The sequence below is a fragment of the Anser anser genome (genome assembly GCF_964211835.1).
Source record: "Anser anser genome assembly, chromosome: 1".
NCBI classification, from domain to species: Eukaryota; Metazoa; Chordata; class Aves; order Anseriformes; family Anatidae; genus Anser; species Anser anser.
Genome location: NC_139720.1, coordinates 204,483,617 through 204,501,702, shown reverse-complemented (window position 1 = coordinate 204,501,702; position 18,086 = coordinate 204,483,617). Strand labels below are relative to the sequence as shown.

Below are 18,086 nucleotides of genomic sequence, written 5' to 3'. Positions count from 1 at the left end.
TATGCACGCAGCGAGGCAATCCCCCCCCCAAGGGCTCGGTACGGGAGGACCCCCCCGAGGGGCTCGGAACGAGGCCGCCCCCGGTGCCGGGGCTGCAGGAGCGGGACCCCCCCCTCAGGCCCCCCCCTCCCGGCAGGGGGAGGCGGTGCCAGCGGAGCACAATACCCGGGCGATGACATCACCCCTCTCCCCCATTGGCCGACGCCTGCCCGCAGCGGAGGCTTCTGGGAGTTGTAGTCACCCTCCCCGTCCGCTCCTATAGGGAGACGAGGAGAGGGGGACTCGCTTTCCCAGCAGGCTCCGCGCCGCGCAGCCGCATGGAGGAGGAGGAGGGGGCGGTGGCGGGCGCCATGTTGGTGGCGCGGGGTGATGGAGGAGGTGCGGGAGGGGAGCCGGACTAAGATGTCGGAAAGGGGGTGTTTGGTGCCTCCTGAGCAGGGGGAGGCTCCGCGAGCCCTCGGCGGCGGGGCCCTGAGGAGCGACGCCCGCTGAGGTGGGTGTGAGGGGGGAGCCTGGGAGCTGGAGGTAGCTTGGTGAGGTGAGGTGGGGTGGGGTGGGTTTTTTTTGGGGGGGTGCTGGGGGGGGAGGCCACCTGGGGTTGTGCAGGAGGGCGGTGCGGCTCTGGGATAAGGGCTCTGTGCTGGGCACAAAGTCACGGCACCTGGCTGGGGGCGAAGCGCACGGGCTGGTTTTAAAAGCGTGCAGGGGAGGGAGCAGGGGACGTGGCCTTGTCACGCAGCTGGCGATGGCCTGTGCTGCTGCCGCCGTTGGGCTCTTCCAGGGGTCGTGCTGGTGGTAGCCGTGCTGATGGTTTGGGTGGCGTAAATATGCGGCGGAGTGTGCCCAGCAGGAGGAGCTGTGCTGCCTCCGAAGGGCGGCTGTCCTCACTGCCTATAGAGCCACACACACGGAATGGGTAAGATGGTGTTAAGACCTCTCAGCGTAGTCTGGAAGTAGCCAAACTAATTTGTTTCCCTGTCTTCTTATCAGGGCTTAACCAGCTGACCAGTTCCAGGTGCTGTCTTGGGTTCAGCATACCCGCTGCCTGGCTTGGAGGACGTCAGCTAGATTTTGAGAAATGGCTGTAGAATTTCGCTTGTGTTGTTCTGTGTCAGGGAATGGGAAGTTAACCATTTGTCAAATGAGAGGTTCATCTCTGGTAAGGGGACTGGAGTTCTCTTGTTATTGCTGAAATAATTTTTTCTCAAAACTGGGAGGAAAGGCGATGATGTATTGCATGGTTTGTGAAATAATATGGTTTTTAATTACAGCTGATTCCTGTGAAATAAAGTACTTTATTACTTCAAGAGGACACTCCACTGAAAGGAGTTGAAGAATTTTGTAGGCTCCCTGCAAGTGTCGGCCTAAGTCCAATAATGGTGTAGGTCAGGAAAAAGGATTTACAAGGTTTTATTTCTAAAATACTTTGGCTCCTCCTGGAGGTAAGTACAATGCATTTGCTCAGGGTAATACCTCACAGTAACTACAGAGGTATGGAAGTTGTTTGCCCTAGGGTACATCCAGATGGTGGAGGAAGGGTGTCATGAGATGTTAATTCCTAACCACATCATTAAACCTAAAAGTTGGAATCGTTCAAGATTTGTTGATACTACAGCAATGCGTGCCATTCTTCCATCTCTTTAAATCCAGGTCCATCTAGATAAAGAATCTGAACTAATTCCTGGCTTTTCCTATCCTCCTGCAAAAGACCAGGTGTCTTCGGAGGTATGCCTTACATAGGTTCTCCCTACCCAAGCTTATCCATTTTGCTGTCTTCATCACTGAAGGAAAGGAGAATATAATGCTCTGTTGGCGCTATAACTTTCAGTAGTAGTTGTATACATCTGAAGGAATCCTGAATTACAAGCATAACCTCCCCTTTCTCTTCCTTCTCTGTGCAGATATGGCAGTTGTGCCATGGAAAAAAAAAAACAGGCAGTGGCATGATGACATGTCATAGAAGTTGCTCTCTTTAAACTTTAAGCCTATGCTTTTATCTGTGCAGCTGATACCAAGTAATGATGGTAAGTACTGCGATGGGATAACTGTCTTCTCTATGACTGGCAGAAAACATGGGTGTGAAATCCTCATCCAAGGTTCAAATATATACTTTTAAACTGGTTTAGAAACAATACCACTGGCACTGATGCTTCTCTTTCTGTCCTTCCCTCTTGATGCAATGCTGCTGCTCAGGGTAGAAGGCAAGGATGCATCCTGCTTTACAAATAAAATTACTTCACTGCTTTACTGTGCTTCTTTATCTGAAGGTGCTGCAGATGTCTCAGCTAAGAGTTGCTTTAGGAGATTGAAATGTAGAAATAAAGAATTAATGTAAGAAAGTATCCAAATGAATACCTAATGCAGCAGACAAGTAAAATACTCCCCTGTGTTGTATGGTTCACTTTCATGACTGGGATTGACTGATTCTTGTCACTGGATTTTACTGATCGCAACTTGCAAGAGTTTTTAATTGTAAAACCTTTGTTGTCTCAAACTTAGATACTCTTCTTACAGTGTTTGCTTGAAAATGCTAATGTCGGCTTACTCAACAATTCTTCTGACTCAACAGGTCCTAATTGCAAGATCTGCAACAAGCTTATAGCCCTTATAGCCGTGTTGTGGAAATAAGTGTTGTCTCTGTTGTCTTAGTGTTTTGTATGAGAAGACTTAAGGTGACAATAGAATCGAAGGCTGGCCTTTGCCTTTTCTTAAATACATGGGTATACTCTGGTTTAATGGTTTATGAAAGCTTGTTCAAGTCTCTGCAAGGTGCTGAGCCTGCTAAGCTGCCATGATTGTTTATACTTCAGCTGTTGCGTCAAAATCCTACACGGTAGGAACTACAACTCCCTTGTTACAAAAATGCTTTTGGTCACAGTGAACTCAGGTAAGCAACTACTCGGTGCCCTGAAAATACGGAAAAGCAGTTGGAAGTTCTGGAGGAGGGGTAGAGAAGGCAAGGATAAGTAGGAATGTGAGACGCCTGTTTGCTGTTTTGCTTAAAGAAGAAATTAATGCATTTTCGTACATAGAAACTTCATATCTCAGCTTTCATTCTGAAAAGTTCTCTTTATTAAAACCTAACAAATTTGCATTCTATAAATGCAACTTTCCCTGAATAGTATGAAAAAAAATAAAAGGTCTACAGTCTTATGAGAAATACACACATTTACAAGATGAAGTTTGAAAATGTTGCAGGATAACTTTCAAGGTGTCAACATCCAGGTCAGCATGGCAGGGAGAAATGTTAAGAAGTGGGGCTTTTCTCAGTTCTTGTGTTGGTCCTATATAACTTCCAGCCATCAAACCTGCTGGGTGGAAACATTTTCAAGTGCACTCAAACAGGAAATGGAGGATGGTTTCTAAAGGTAACTGATAAAATCTGTACTAGTCTTGGCACGTAAATTAGTGTGTTTTTTTTTTTAAATCCATTTTCTTACTATCCCAGCTACAAAACTTAGTTGTCCACAGTTCCCCTGGGGGAAGGGGATAAGCTGAAGAGTCACAGCCAGACTACTTGCTTTAGAGCTTATGAAGAAAGGGGGTAAAGACTTTCACATTAAAATTACTGCTCTGATTTTGGGGTTTAAGAAGTTGCTGTGAGTTTTCTTGTTTGTAATGGTCTCCGACAGAGCTGCTGCCTGAAGAGTTAACAGCTGCAGGGTGAGAGAGTGAATTGAGCTGGGCATAGCAGGTAAAAACTGCTATATGGTGTTACTGTTTTCAAGAATCTTAATGGTAATTCAGCAAAATGATCTTAAATACATTATTTATTCTACTTTGTTCTTAAACAGAACTTGGAAAGGCACAGGTAGGAGCAGAAGGGTTCTATACCTTAAGTGTTCATAAATCATGGGGACACAGTTAAATGTCTGGGAGACCCTAGAATTCCTGCATTAACTTTCTTTTATTTTTCAGTGCAAGAAGAGTGCTTTGAGAGCAGTTGAGAACCTCTTCAGGTATCATGAACATGTTCTCCAACTGAAACGTGGCAGCAGTTCAATAGCAGTTACACAACCGGAGGGGGTTTGCAGAGTACTGCAAGTCCCGGGATTCATAGGAACTTGTTTTAATAGAGAGAAGACCTCGGGTTCCTCCAGAACTTCTAACTCCCATGAATGTAAATGAGGTCTCATCTGCAGTACTGAAGAGGAAATTTACTCCTATTGTTGACACTGGACGGGAGGATTAGAATAGGGGACTTAATAGGTGCTAGGCAGAGCACTGCCTTTGAAAAACTGCAGGCAGTCCAAGTACAGGAGATTCCAGTTGTGGGAAAATCCCCTTTGGGAAGGCACACTAACAAGAGAACTTGGTAAACAAAGGAAACACCAGTTGAGTGTGCTGCTTCTCAGCTACGTGCAGGCATTTCTCTTCAGGTGGAATGGCTTAAGGTGTCGCTTGAAGACCACAGAATTATTGCCAGACCACATTCCTGTTTCTCTTGAGATCATAAATGCGCTTGTATGGTCCAGAGCCACCCAAGTAGCTTTAGTCTCAGTCAAGTGAGAGAATATTTATTGATTTAAAAATAAGAGTACTTCTTGGTCCCCTTAAGTCCTGCAGAGCTGTTGGAGCAGTGCGCTGAAGGTAAGCTTTCCCCACCCACGTGTTGCAAGAGACTGGCACACCGAGATCGCTCAGGTGGGGTCCTGGGCTGAACATAAAGCCTTCGGTTGGCTGTGATCTAGCCGTCACGTACCCAACAAGCACGCCTCAGCAGTTCCACGTGGAACAAGAAAGTTAACTCGGGGGCTGCGCTGGTTCAGATGTGCTCTGTGTGTGCACTGTGCTCGTTGGCACAACGCTTGGTTACACACTGTATTTCATAAAGCACGCAGGGTATCATGCCAAGGTTACACTGAGTACAGACTCTGCTCTCTTGCCAGTAATCCTGGGAAGGTCTATTTTTGTTGTGTGGTGGTAAACCTGGGTTTGTAAATGATACTGGCTCACTCAGGAGCCAGTGTGACTGTCCGTGCCAGAGAAGCAGTCCATAAGCTGACAAATCCTTAAGCATGGTACTAGTTTTCAGTCATTTAAAAAAAAAATTGAAGGCAGGTATGAGGGGGGTATGCAGGGATTTTTTTCTGATGGGTGACAAATTACCAAATTTAAAAGCTGACTAAAAATATCTCTTCGGGAAAGTACATTTTGGGAAAATATGAATGGTGTGATTAAGGCAACGTGACCCATCAGTTATGGTCATTTTCCAGCCCAGTTCCTCGCCCTTGGTTGTGTGTAGTTTTTTCTTTTCTTTTGTGGTTTGCAGGAAAAAGCATGTTGGACATAGGGAGACCGTGAAAGCTATAACCATAGGTAAAAATGTCACAGCTGCTTTTTTGTTAAATCATACACCATTTATTTCCTAAGAAAGTCCTGCAACTAAATTGACAATGCTGGAGTCCCAGGTTATGTGTGTGTTCCCACTTCTTTGGCTACTTAGGTGCAGCGGCACAAAATTACACCATGCTTTCTACATGGTTCAGTTTAAAATACAAGCGTTTGCAGTGTGAGTACATATGCAGCAGTACCGTCGGAGCATTTCTTAACATGCACAAGCTGTTTCCATGTCGGTAAGTAACACTGCACTCTGAAAAAACATCCAGCTGCAGGGAGGGTGCCATTTGATAGCGTCTCCTGTGCTGGAATTCCCTGGTTTTACTCCCCTTGCCTTGGACTCTGGTGTTTTCCTGAACTTTTTCTGTACGTTCACGCTCTGTCATGTACCTGATTATTTTTTTGTTTGTTTTTGCCATTTCTCTGCAAATACCTCTTCCTGGAAAACAGGGAACAACAGTATGTACCTCGGGTTCCTGGCCAAGTTTCCATTTGCATGGTTTCACTTGCTCCATTCTGTCAAGTTATATGTCCTAAGGATATAATTTAGCGGACTGCTGGTAAGAAGCTAACCTTTACATCTTGGCCCCAGCCCACGTAGGTCAGGTTTATACAAGCCTGCTTCCTTACGATGAATCCAGTGGATACTCTTTTACAGCCTTTGGTTTCCTGTTGCACTGCTTTATGACAAAACGTTATGCTGCTCTTGCAGACCCTTAAAAAGGGGTAATGCTAGGGGTGATTGCTTTATACCTGCAGAGTTGCACAGCCCAGAATCTTCTGAACCTTGTTCTTCTATATACACAAGACCTGAGGCTCTCAAGTGTCATAACTGGTCAGATTCTGGGTTCATCTGTACCAGGGTGGTTTTGTATCAGGCAAAGCCTTTTGGGGCATGCATTCCCAGCAGGTGCATAACCCGAGCTTTGCATTCTCAGAAAATGTAGCTGTGTGATGTGGGCTTGGTTGCACGGCTCATTTAAGGAGCTTGCTGTTATCTTTCGCCCCTTGCACTCCTGTGCCACAGTACACAGTTCCCTGGCATGCCAACGCTGCCATCTGCAGTGGCACAGAGATTAGTCAGGGTGTTACATGCCCTGCCCTGCGTGCTTTTCTTTGGCCCGGGGTGGAAGCAGGAGAGGTTTGTAGTTGTGTGGCTTTTTTTTTTTTTTTAAAACCTGGATCAGGTCAGTGAGGTGGTTGAGAACACTTGAAACAGGGCATTAAAAATCAGCAATCAGGTGCACAGCAGAAGTCGGCCTTTAGGCTGGTTGCTGAAGCTTCTGTTTCATTAAACCATGCACCGAAGGATGCAGTTCATTTTGCAGGGGAGGAGCAGCAGCATGTCCCTTGTGTATGATTGCTATTGTTAACTGTGTTTTTTCTGCTTTAGGTCCCTGATACAGGACACAGCCAAATGCTTTGCTGCATGTAGCCTTCTGACTAGGGAGTGGCAGCTTGAGAAACCCCAATGCCTGTAAGCAGCAAAATCATAAGGGAAGAGATTTAGAGTTGTGGAGGAGTTTTCCTAAAGTGTTGTCTTTTATAACTGCTCCAGAGAGTACTAACTTGTTACCTTATAATGTAAGTAATCTCTCACAGTTAAGGAGTTCTGTCACCCCTGCACACCTGTCCAAATACACCTTTTATATTTAATGACAGAGTAGAGCTACACAAAGAATTAAGTACTGAAATGATTCACATGATAGATGTTTTTCATGTCAATATTTTCCAGTGGTCCTGATAAAAGGGAATCAGTTTCATTGCGGTGGACTTCCTTACTATGTAAATATGATTTACTGCCTCTGCTTTGGTAATGGTGAATCTTGTCCTCTGGTGAGCTTGTCTCTCAAAGAATGAGCCTGGTGAGGATGATGCAGTGGCAGCCATTTCAGAATGAAATGCGCAGTGGTTTCACTGTTACGGTTCTGCTTTAGTCAATGTCAGCTGAAATAGTAATTGCATCCCCAAAGAGATTATTGCTGCTGTTAAACTTTCTGGAAAAACAAATAGGTAGAGGCAGATGCAGTCCTCATGTGAATTGGCAGGAGGGTGTTGCACAGCCAAGTGGGTACTGCATCTCACGTGAGATGAAGGACAGCGTGTGCTTTACGAGTCCATGGCAGTGAAGTCCATTGACCTTCCTGTGAATTCCTGCCTGCTGAAAAGCTCCTCTTGCCTCTTGGGTTTGTGAGTGAACCAACTACTGGCCGAATGCTACCTGCTGGAAACAAGCGGGTGAGGAAAGGGAGTTGATTTAGTAGGTACTCTGGTCCCATGAAAATAAATTAATTTGTTTACTCAGTTTATAAATATTATTTATAAAATCAATACATCATGTTGCAAATATTCATAAATGTGGACATAATATATGTGTATGTATTTGTATAATATATATCACCCATATTTATAGGTATGTAAGATTGCAGTTTATATGTATATAAATCAATAAGCCAGGGGAATCAAGGAAAAATAGAGAAGCGTGTTGCTGACGGGATCCTGGGATGGAGCAGCTGTTCCTTGTTGAGAACAAGTCACAGGTGACAGTCTGGTCCCAGGTAAGTATGGTTTGTGCATATTATCTTGTTTTGTTAATTTTTCTAATTATTTCTGTCTTTCCAGCTCTCATCCTTGAGCAGGTTCTTTGGCTGTGGGTTAACCCTGTCAGGAATATCAAGGCATGTGACATGCTTGGCCACAGAAGTTGGTACATGTGGGGTCTCTCACAAGTTCCTGTCAACACTTCAGCATTGCAGCTCTCCAGAATGGATAACGTTGCTGCCATTCATTCTGAGTGGCATCGTGGCCTCATTTACATGGGTTTTACGCTATCTCAGTTATCTCAACCTTTTGCTACAGTCAGTTCTTCATTATCTGAAGGTAAATTTAGGTACAAGTCATGACAGGCAAGGTCCTTGGCTTGGAATATGCCTGCCTTCCTGTAGCACTCAGTCACACTCTGGTACGGGTGGATTTTCCTCTTAGGTACAGTCAATTTGCCAGTCTTATTCCTCCCAAAGCCATCGTGCAGTTGAATTTTCCATCTTTTCCAGTTCTTTACCTGCACAACCTCCAGGTAATGTGTACCTCTGGGGCACGATGGGATGGCTACCCCAGGCTTCCCCAAAATTACTGCTCAGAAGTCAGGCAGTGATATAAATACACGGTGTTATTTTGCTCGTGCCCACCAACCATGAATGGCTTTTTCATTTGTCACCACTTTCTTTCTAAATAACACCCAGGTTATCCAAACTTTGTTCTCCCTGCCATACGCAGCACCACACACTCTGTATTCGCTCTGTAGGTTATGCCCTGATGGGCCTGAGAAGCCCTCACATAATTCCACATTTGTTCAGCCATGTGGAGCTGGTAACACTGGTGGCTACAGAATTTCAGCTATTGCATCCCATCATTAGAAGAAAGGAGGGGAAAAAAAATTGAAGAAATGACCCCTCCTCTTCCTCTTGTCTCTTGGGATGCCCTGAACGGCTCCAGAGCTGGTGCAGGAGGTTGTGAGCAGCTGCTGCCCTCTGTCCTGTTGTCTCCTGCCCTGGGTGGTGGGACAGCAGCACCCTATGGTGAGGGGGCACCACTCTCACAAGCTGCTGCCTTCTCTGTCTGAGCAGGCATGGTGCTTCTGTCCCTTTCTGTTTCTAGGTCTTCTGTGTCCCCCTTCCTGAAGCTCATTTCCTTTCTTGTTTGAAAACAGCTCTTCTAATGAATATGACCCTTTTTAGCAGAAGCTGTCCTTAGGTACAGGAGGGCCTGGTTGTGTCTTGGCGTGCCACCAGATGACTTTATTCATGGCTGACTGAAGAAATCTGCTCTTCCATATATAGTTTGTAACAGAAGGGACAGGAATGTGGACAAAATCTACGAAAGACTGATTAGCTTGCAACATGAAGATGGACCTACCCTTTTTCAAAGGGTACTTCAGAGAAAGTGTTAGGTGGGGGGGAGAGAAACTTTTGACCTATTTATACTTTCTAGTAAATGTTTGAGCTAAATAATATGCAGGGCTGCTCTAGCTGTTATGTGCAGTAATCAATTACAGCAAGGGCTGGATGCAGCTGCAATGGGAGGGAATCGGAGGTGTTTTGAAGTTGAAGAGGCTGCTCTAGCAGCTGGGCTGTTGTACTTGTGGGCCTCCAGCAGAGGGGGGCTCTTAAGAGTGCTTAGGCATTGCTTTAGTGTTTGCTTTTACAGAATCACAGAATGGCTTGGGCTGGAAGGGACATAAAGGATCACCTTGTTCTAACCCCCCTGCTATAGGCAGGGACGCCACCCACTAGATCAGGTTGCCCCAGGCCATGTCCAGCCTGGCCTTGAACACCTCCAGGGATGGGGCATCTACAACCTCTCTGGGCAACCTGTGCCAGTGCCTCACCACCCTCTGAGAGTTTCCTCATTGTCTCCTTTGCTTTTCCATTGTTATCGAAGAATCATCTAAGTTGGAGAAGACCTTCAAGATCACCAAGTCTAACCATCAGCCTGACCTACCGAGTCCCATCACTAAACCACATCCCTTACTGCCACATCCACACATTTCTTAAATACCTACAGGCAGGTGCATTCTACTGCTTCCCTGGGCATTCCAATGCTCAACCACCCTCTCTGTGAAGAAATCCTCCCTAATGTCCAATCTAAGCCTCACCTTGAAACCTTTTAATTGCATCCTATCACTTGACACCTAAGGAAAGAGACCAACACTCTCTCTGCAGCCTCCTTGCAGGTAGTTGTAGAGAATGATGAGGTCTCCCATCAGCATCTTCTCCAGATTAAACAGCCCCAGTTTCCCCAGCTGCTCCTCATAACTCTTATTTTCCAGTCCCTTCACCAGTTTCATTGCTCTCTCTGCACATGCTTAAGCCGCTCCACATCCTTGTAGTGCAGGCCCAAATCTGAGCACAAAATTCAAGGTGCAGTCTCATCAGGGCAGCATGCAAGGGGATGATCACCTCCCTGGTCCTACTGACCACACTAGTTCTAATCCAGGCCAGAATGCTATTGGCCTTCTTGGTTACCTGGGCATGCTGCTGGCTTATGTTCATAGAAGTTCTTCCAGACAAGAATAGCCAAATGTCATAATTTAGGAAGAAAGGTTTGAGATGTTGTCATTGATTAGTAATTTTCAGTTCAGGGCCAAAATACATGAAAGAAGTAACTGTGAATAAGTTGCCAGTGTTCTAGCATTTATTACGAATTGAAACTAAGACTGTTACTCGGTTTTGTGTGTAGAGTGAATAGGATTCATCTCACCAGAATTCAGGCATGCAACAGATGCACAGCCCTTGTCTAGCCTTTGCGTACAATCCATGGAGGGGACTGCATACATCCCAAAGGTTATCCATCCAATCCCTCTTATCCTGATTTGGGAAGCTAAGTTTGCAGAACACAGGCTAGCCAGAGCCTGATCCCAAACATTATTTGTGCATATATAATTATTCTCATGTGTAGTCCCCCTATTTTTGACAGTTAATGACTAGACAGTTAATTATGTGAGTAACTATTATGCAGGAATGGGCTCAATTCTCATTGCTTGTGTTACAGGGAGACTAATTTGTCTCTTGAGATGTCTGTTCCTCCTACAGAGAAACTACAGCGGGAGCAGAGGCTAGAACAGCTCATAGGTAGACTTCTAACCTACACACACAGCTTAGGTAAATCTCACCCATCATATCTACCGCTAATGTTACTAATATTAGGTAATACCTGCTTTATCTCTAAAGGTCTGTAGGTACTTATCAGATTTTATGGAATCTGATTTCACAGCTGATGGCATAAGGTGTAACAGTTACTTATGTAATTAGTAGATAGTCATTAGCTTTTTTGAAATCAGTGGAATTCCACATGGGAGCAATTGCACGTGTGTAGGTAGGTTAGGCTGTTGTTGACTGGAGATCTGTTAGGAAGCACTACATAACAAACAGTCACAGTAAGCGATGATGGAAAATTTATCATGTTCTAATATGTAGTGATTCTTACTCTGCATTAGATGTTCTGTTGGGAACTCTCCTACATAATAACTGTTTTTAACAAAAACTGAAAAAAGTGTTTAAAAAAAATCAAAAATTCCTGTCCTTGATTTCAGGACAGTCGTTTACTACTCAAGACCTTCATTTTCAAAACTGAATTCCCATCTAAAGTGCTTCAACTCAAAAAAGTTGAACGCCAGCAGTCTGCATTTTGAACAGTTTCAGAAGTATAGCACAGATGAGACCCTAGCATCTACTACAGTAGATAACACTCCTATCAGTTTGCAGAAACAGAGCAAACTAGTGACCAACTCAAGCCAAAGATTGAAGATTTCCATGAAATCTGCCATAAATGGCTACAAAGAGCAGATAATTTCTGTCTCTCCTTTCCACAAAAGCCAGGCAATACCAAATACACAAGTAGGATTTGCATCCTCCTCTTCTGCAGGAATAAACCCTTTTGAACCAGTTTCCAAAACTGTGTCCACAGTGCAAGAAGAGTGTTTGATTTATTTGAAGGCAGAGAAACACCACAAGAATAACTAAAGGATTAGAGGAACAGGGTTGGGAAGATAAGACCAGGTTATTACAGACATGGGGATATATTCATGACATCAGCATGTGTTGCGGCTCTGCCAGAACAGTTTCCAGTCTACACAAGACTGTATAGAGCTATCTGCATGGTTTTAAGTGTGATCAGCACTTGAGCTCTGTTTTGAGTTAATAATATGGAAAACCTGCTGTGTGATTCCTTGCCGTAATGACCTGTTAGTATACACATGGGCTTTCAGGCTATGAAAATGACCCATGATTTATAAAATATCCTCTTCCTGTTTGCAATGATGCAGTGAAATATTGAGTCATCTCTAACCCTTTAGCTTTCCCTGCACAGGGTCCTTGTTTGCTTTGTCTCCTACTGTTTGGATTGATGATAACGCACAGCAGTTTTCACTTGAACTAGTTCCAGTTGTACCACTTCTGGATGAATTATTACCTTTTCTTAGGGAAAACTGTTGAGTTTCATCACTGTTGATTTGAATTACAATAAAATACAAAACAATGAGCAGTCTGTGTAATTTTGATGAAATTACTGAACTTTGATTTGGGGGATTAATTACCTGCATTCACTCCAAGCTCTATTTTTTGATTCCCTAAAGTGAGGTTAAATTATGTCAGTATTATAGTCCTAATCTTTTCCACAGAGGAGGCAAACTCTGATTTGCTTTTGTTTTTCCCTATGATGACCAATCCATGTATACAGATAGATAAGTACAGGAAGGTCAAGGTCTAGTCTCATCTTGATGAGAATGTTCCTTGCTTTGTTTAAACAAAGCCAAGCTGTAAAGAAAGTATGCTCTAGATCTCTATTTCAGATCTACTGTTATCAAGGCTCATATCAAGAATTCATTCCATTCTGAAATTATATCCCTTGATCTTACAATCTAGTTCAACTACTAGCATGGTTTGGGTTCTATCTACTAAAATAGGTTGTTTTGTTTTATTTTTTTTGTCTAGTAACAAAGCCCTGTCATCCAAAATTCTATTTGTCTATGAATTTGTCTATCACCTCACAGATCATGGTCCCTTATGAAGATCTTTTCAGCCATCTACACAAACGCCTCTGATTTTCTAGGACTTACAGTGATTTGTTTGTATGTCCTAACTCCATGCCTTAAGCATGTCTTGGCAGCAACCACTCCTGTCCTTTTCCAGCATAATATGGGCAACTTCCCATTTTGCATATCGACTTGAAGTGGTTTCTTGCCCAATAGATTGCTTTGTGTGGCATGCCAAGGCACCTAATTCTCTTCCTACAGTGTAATGAGCCCAGGGGCCCAAGTTCTGGCTTTAGCTAGAAGGTGGCTATGCAAGGCTCCACCAGACTGTATTTCTCTGACATCTGGAGCGAGCCCCTAACGCCACTGAAATCTCAGCAGTATGCCATCTGACCTGAAATGGAGTAGGTGTGTGAAAACAGAACATAAATCCTTTCATCAGGCTTGCACAGTTGGGAGTTGTATCCCTTGTCTACAGGTTATAGCGCAAGTTTAAGTAGAGCATGATGGTAGCTCCCATTTCTCATTCAGAGCTTAGTTTAGTTTAGCTTCGTCTGAAGATATTTGCAGTGGCTGTGCTGTCTGATGAGCGTGCTGACAAAAAGCTGGAGATCGCAGAGGTACATTGTTGTTGATTCCTTTCTGCCACTGAGACATTCCTGCTCATCTCTTGCCCGGTGTCACAAGTGACTTATTGGTCTTGCCTATCACTGGATTCAGCTGCTTCAGAATGAGTTCATGTATGAGCTGTGCCACTGTAAAGTCATCACGCCTTCCTAAAACCAAGTCTCTTTCAGATATTTTTCCCAGAGAAAGAGGAAAAAATATGGAACAACCAAAATGACATTCATGAGGAAAAAGAGCCAGCAATTTTCCAGATTTGAAAGGCAGTGCCTCTGGATCCCGATAATTTGCAATTGCTTTGTCAAGACACAGAATTTTTCAAAATCTTTGGCAGGGAAAACATGCATGTGACATGTTGTTTCTCCTTGTGGAACATTTTAATGGCTATGTTCAGCTCTCCCAGTGGGATCTTACTTTCTTAGAGCAGGAATTTGTCACCACTTACTTGATTTGGATGAACTTGCTGCCAGAATCAACAAGGAAGGAATTGGCGAGACGGACGTTAGCAATAGGGAAATTGTGACATGTTTGAAGAGAACGCATGCTCGGAGGAGGAGCTACTTCTGTTTCAAAATGCAACTTCTTATCTGCAAAACAAGCTTTACTCTTTCCTGCAGATGTCTCGCCTCTGCCTTGCAGCAATGCTAAGATGTTTCATCTTGTGAGAAGCCAAGGGAAAGAGATCTTACTACAGCGAAAATACCTATTCACATGCTATTTAAACACCAGTCATTCTATTCAGCTGAACTAAAACAAGCATTACAACCAGGTGGGACTGTAATGATTAGAAGTCTCAGCAGTTATTACAGGGTTTGTTTTTCTACTGAATCAACACATGCTGCAGACTCTAAGCTGAAGGGAGGAAGGACATACTTGTACAACAGCAGACAAAAATATCACTCATTACCCTTCTGCTTACTGGCCAGGGGTGACTTGGGACAGACAAGTCTGTCTTCCAGGAGAAATCAGCAGTGCAAAACCTGAGTGGATGAAAAATCCCAGTTTTTAACACACAAAGTTCAAACTTAAAGCAGTAGAGATGCTAAGCAGTATGCAGAGCACTTGTATTTCTCAGAAATTTAACTGAAGACAAGTGCCCAAGAGCCCAAGAACTGACTTCAGGTGGTGGTGAAGCTGGAGGGCAAGAAATCTTCTCCTCAGCTGTCCCTGAAACAACCCAACCAAAATTAATAGTGTTCCACGTCTCTCCAAGGCTGAATAGTCACTCACACACAAAGAGGAATATGTAGGGGGCTTTTAAAAAAGCTGATAACTAGGACAAGAAAACTTGAATTGTTGAGCTATGAGTGGAATGTCCTCTTCTAAAATGCCAAACAGCCGTGTGTTTTTTAGGTCAAAAGCTAACCAGATGAGCTATGAGCTCTTGTTACTTCTTCTGTTCCTTCACAGTAAAAATCCAGAGTGCTTTTAAAATGCTGAGAACACAGCAGTAATTGAAAAGAATGGGTGTGAGGAAAGGCTGTACTGAGTAAATGTTAAATATTTTTATAAAGCAAAATGGGTGCTGATGGTGGTCTTGCATTTGCAATCTCAGCCAGAAGCCAGTGGTAAGTTTTCTCAACCAAGACCTTTATACACTCTGCCTTTCAGACTGGTGGAAGAACACCTGGCCTGGTAAAATCCAAGAGTGGCTTTAAGGAGAGAGAGAGGAATAAATTAAACAGCTGTTTAAATGTCTTATTTTCAGCTTTGTTGCAGTGAAAGCATGTCTTACTGCCAGCGTGTGTGCAGTGCACGTGTACATGTGAGGCTGTTCCCACCATCGCTGTTACTGGATCTGTGCACTAGGGGATCACCAGGCACACGGGTTTTGTTCCAGCTAGGTGTGGAAACACGACTGCATTTCCCCTGAATTACTCTACATCTCTGGTTTGGAGTTCACAGGAGTTTTGCCACAGCTGGTAGCTGGTACCTGATCTGACATAAAGTGACAGTGGCACGGAGAGTTGCTGTAATTTTATTAAGTGTGTCAGTACAAAATTAAATGTAAAAACTTTTGAAATTTTAACTGCACGAATAAGGGCTGGGTCTGCACCTTGGGTGGCGGAGTTATGTGGTGTGGATTGTAGCATATCTGGTGTGGTAGAAGGGACCCCCAATGTCACGCTTATTGTGTCACCTAGCCACAGGCAGAGAGGAGGAGGGCGAGCCTTGTCTTTTATAGCTGCTGAGAGTGGAAAGCCATCCCTGGTAGTGAAAAAGCCAGCGCTATTTGAAAACTGCTGTTGGAGATGATTCAACCATCATTTGCATGTTAAATCTCTGTAAAGATCCTGCATTATTGTATAAAGTAATGACAAAGAGCAACATCAAACTGCTACCGTGTATTAACAGTGAGATTTAAACAAGATGTGGCACAGGCATTTGTATAACTGTACACTGCTGAGCTGAGCCAGGGTACAGCTATTGTCTGCTCGGATCTTTTAACTGGCCTGAGACCAAAATATATACTTAATATCCAACAGCCCCGATGCCCAGTAATGACAGAGTCCTCCAGTGAAATGTTAACCATGTCAGTAAACGATTAGCTAAATAGGTGCTGGGTTTTTCTGGTTAAAAGAAAACTAGACCTTCATTAAATTGTAAGATAAGGGTAGAAAAATCTTTCTTTATGTAATCTGGTTATCCGCTGTATTAACTTGTGGACTGGACAACTTGGACCTGTTAATTTATTGACATAACTGAAATTGCAGTCTATATTATATAAAATACAGGTCATTGCTCTGTTTTTGTTTTGATCAGTTTGGTGAAATTAAAAGTAAATTGGGTAAGCAATGCACTTTGTGAGATCTCTGTTTGTGCACTCTCCCTTTGCGTGCAGTCCAAACAAGGAACACAAGATCTGTTTTACTTCATCGTGTCGCAACCTCGGTCATGGTCTCGGAAAGCAGACAGCAGCTCCGGTGTGAAATCATGAGCCTCTTCTTGCGTCTGCCTCCAGAGCGACTACCCACGTCCCTCACACTGCACAGGCTGCAACATCCCCGAAACCAAAGACCAGCAGAGTTATCCATCTCGCAGTACTCAGAATGTAGCTCGTTATCAATTATAAATATGCATATGTGGATGTGCTTGAACACCTTTATTCACCTGCATAAATCAACACAAGACACACAATTGCCAAATGTATTCACCTATAATGAACACCTACCTGGATACACGGCTGGTTTGAAACAAGACCAAGCAGGCGATTATGCAGAGCAATAACCAGCCTCTGCAAAGCAGAACAGCTACAACCATTTGGCCTACTTTTTCAGCCTGCAGAGGTGGTACCTGTTCTGTTCATGTCTATACGTTTCCTCTATATATTTTTCTTCATTGCTATGTATTGTGTTCCTTTGAAGATTTAATTAGAAACTTCAAGTTTCTGTTCTACCTCACTGGAAGGATTCGCTATTTAAAATAAAAGTATTTTTATGTTCTAATAAAAATCTACTTTCTGGAGTTAAGAGCTTTGTGCTCTTGGACATTTGTTTTAAGGGGAAACTGGAGGTAGGTCCACCTCAGATATCTGCTGATTCTACCGTGGTGCTAATATCATTATATATGTTTATTACCTCCAAAATGAACTTGCCTGCCTTTAGATGTCTTGCAGCATTATAACGTGAATTCATTACTTAAAAGCTGGAAACAGTGTTGTGCTGCCCAGTGCTTAGTGTATTGATTTGCACATTTATAAAGCAAGAGTAAATTGCACAATGTAGTGATTTGAATTTAAACCCATTGCTAAACTTTGGCCTGAAAGCATCAAATTGCACTTATGATCATTCATATTTACACAAGCTGAGTGCAGAGGTAAAGAGTACTATAAGGGCAAGGCAGAGGAGAAAGACTCAAAAAGCACTTCCCTAGTGCTGAGTTGAATTGGTTTGCATTAATCAGTCTGATTTTTGCACTTGTAAACACTTGGGTTTTTGCAAAGTTTGTAGCATGGGGCCCTTCACAACAGGTGCAGGGGTTGACCACAGCATATTTGCTTCCCCTATATCTATTAATGTGCTACTGTGTAATTTTTGCAGTGTTTCACATAGCGTGGGTTAAACAAATAGGAACACGTGCTTCCCTATCCCTTCTGCAGAAGCAAGGGGGGAGAAAGGGCAAAAGGAGAAGCGAGTATTTCTGCTGGCAGAAATTTAAAACAGCTACAGAACATCCAAAGAGCTTTTCTTTGAACAACATACTGATGTGTCTGTTTACTGCTGAGTCCCGCTGCACTATAGCAACTCATGTATGTATACACAAAATTACACACATACATTTATATGGAATATCTAGGCTAGGTCTTCTTATGAAGATAGTTTCTGTCTCCTTACACAGCACTGAAATAGTTAATGACAGAATATATGGCTTTCACCCTTTGTCTACATGTATATACACAGCTATGCCAAACTCCCCAAACACTATAAACCTTACTCAAGGCATGAACTGACTGCGACCGGGCGAGGAACCCGGCCTGATTCTTGCCTCCCTGGGCACACCTCCACCCAGTGATCCTCATGGTATATCCCAACTTACCAGGTGCTCCCAATGCAAAGAGAACACCTCCTTAATTTGTTACGGATTGTTTATG

At 43.6% G+C, this 18,086-nt stretch overlaps 1 long non-coding RNA gene across 7 annotated transcripts; it reads left to right on the top strand.

The window, feature by feature from the left end:
• The first annotated feature begins 260 nt into the window (after positions 1-260).
• Positions 261-17,071, top strand: LOC310880613. Of its 7 annotated transcripts, none has more exons than XR_014571802.1 (3): positions 261-493; positions 991-8,047; positions 16,338-17,071. It is a non-coding gene; the product is annotated as an uncharacterized lncRNA (long non-coding RNA). The 7 variants fall into 7 exon arrangements; XR_014571803.1 differs by having other exon boundaries at positions 991-7,898; positions 16,338-17,070; XR_014571804.1 differs by lacking the exon at positions 16,338-17,071 and adding an exon at positions 15,204-16,288 and having other exon boundaries at positions 991-7,898.
• The last annotated feature ends 1,015 nt before the right edge of the window (positions 17,072-18,086 follow it).